Here is a 2,549-nt window from a genome sequence, read left to right as displayed (position 1 = left end):
AAGACAAATACAAAAACACACACACACATGCATTTTGTATTCTTTTTCTTTTTCTTTTTTCTTTTCTTTTCCTCTTTTTTTTTTACATCCACATTACGAATTATAAAAATCCAAAGCTAAATAAAAATTACATTAAATAATTCAAAATTTACAAAACAGTCCCTAAAACTCTAAAAATTGCATCAAAGTCCCTTATAGGGCTGTGTAAACAGTGCCCGTGAACAGTGGTGGCGCATTTACTCCACGCGCAGCCGATGCCGGAGGGGGCAGACCAGTAGATCGGCCGTTTTCCTCTTCTCTGTCTTCCAGCGCCGGCGGTGGGTGTTGTGATTTGGGTTTTCAAATCGGCAGCCATGACAGATTCTGGGCAAAGCTTCCGACGCCCATTACTCATCAACCATTGAAATAATAACAAATCCCAACGGTGAAATGATAAACTGATATCTCAGGCAGCATATATCCAAATATCAGCCGGAGTTAACGGTTGGATCTCCCTAGATCGGAGTTAGACCGAAACTGACCCGAGATTGGCGAGCCACTGTTGAACACGCATAACACCTTTTTGGATGGGTTTCATCTCATCTCCACCGTTCAGAATGTGCAATACACCCATACGCACCACATATCCAAACCTCAGGGTGATCCAACGGTGAATCATGGAGAAATAGGCCGGCGGCTCTAACTGTTCCGAGAGGGATTTGTCCAGAAATATTCAAATGGTAATATTTCTCTCATGGTTTCAAATATGAATGATCGCTCCGGTCAGAATGTAGACAATATAGGGACGCACAACATACCCAAATTTCATGTTGATCCAACGGTATACGAGGGAGTTATCGTCCGGCGAAGCTGACAGGTTTGAGGGGGTGAGGGAGGCGGCGGCTCTTAGAGAAAAATGTTAGGGTTTTTTGTGTTTTAGGGTTTCTTTTCTCTTTTTTTTTTTGTCAAAATTGCCCCCCCTTTTGCTTTGTGTTAAAGGTTTCTATTTATAGGCAAAATGTTGCATGAATTTCAAAATTGGTCCCTCAATTTTATTTTTTTGTAAATTTTGATTTTTTTGATTTTTTTGTATTTTTTTGAAAACAAGCAATATCAACATCAACTCAATAAGGAAGATCAATGATTTTAAAAATAACGCGTTTCAAATATCTTTGAAAATTTAAATTCTTTTGAGATGATATTGAAAATGCTAAAAATGATGCAAATATATTTAAAAATGTATTTTTTGGATTTTCATTGTTTTTCTCTATTTTTTGGATTTTTCTAAAAATTTATCAAAACATGAATAAAAATTGGGGAATAACCCAAAATTGAGTTATGACAGTCCAGATCTCTCCATTCTTCTTCTTCTACTAATTTCAAGGGTCTTTGGGTGAACCACTAAAAATTATTGAATACAGGTTTTTTTGTTTCGATATGGCTAACCATCCAGATATACAACAACTGCATGCAGCATCTCATTGCTCCTTTTCCAGTCCTCCTACAATGATTAAGCGTCAAGATGGTTTCACCTAAAATAGCAGCCACTGGATTGACTTGTGTATTCTCATACTCTACATAAGCAGCAGCGGCCTCCAAACTCACTACACCCATCTGACTTGGGAACAACACCAGGCCAAATATGCCCAAGGCAATCAATCTCTCTTTTTCTAATCCTGACTTCTTTTCTAGTTCAATTTCTAGCATCCTCCATTTCAGACCGGTAGCATTCTTTTCCAAAAACTTTTCCAAGTTAGAGATTCTGAGTAGTTTTGACAATTCGAGAATGATCTTATCAGATCTCAAAGGAAAATAAATCCTATACAGATTGTTTGGAAACTCAGCCAACATCCCATATTCCTCAATAGTGGGACACAAGTCTATGCTTCGAAAAGAAAAACACCGGTAGTCTGGATCCCAAAAATGAACTAAAGCTCGCACAGCTGGGCTTAATACTTCTACCTTTACAATATCCACCAAACGTCCGTATTTCCTGAAAAATACATCCTTATCCACATTCTAAAAGTGAGTCGTTAACTTGTTCACCTCATTCATAATGCAATTCAGGTTCTTGATTGGTGACAGCTTTTTAGCATCGCTTCTAAGGCAGTCTCCTTCAGTCAATTGTGATAGTTCAGAATTTTTTCCATATTCTATGATGGAAAATTTAGCAATGGTGGCCATTTCGTTCATAAGTCCTGCAATTCAAGATGCCTTGGGGTTAGACTTGTTTTAATGCAAAAGATATTATGGAGCATATAACCTAAGGGTAGGTTCTAGTTCCTTTAAGTGAGACATGGGGTAGGTTTACTACTTGGTCTCTAAAAAAGGGTCTCTTGCTGTCCTAGTGATCGCCCTCGTAAAGGTAATATAAGGGTTCAACAGATAGTGGGATGGCATATGTACCAATCACTATCAGTCTAAACACTCAACAAAGAGTTGGGGTTTACACAAACTTAAACCTTGACTCAAGTCATAATGCAAGCTCCTAGTCCCCCACTTAACTTAAACTTTATTGTTTGTTCCCTAAAAAATAATAATAATAAAGTGATCATGCATGACTATACCAT

Source organism: Populus euphratica, unplaced genomic scaffold (assembly GCF_000495115.2).
Source record: "Populus euphratica unplaced genomic scaffold, PopEup_1.0 scaffold230.1, whole genome shotgun sequence".
Lineage (NCBI taxonomy): Eukaryota > Viridiplantae > Streptophyta > Magnoliopsida > Malpighiales > Salicaceae > Populus > Populus euphratica.
Note: the sequence above shows the minus strand (reverse complement) of the source record.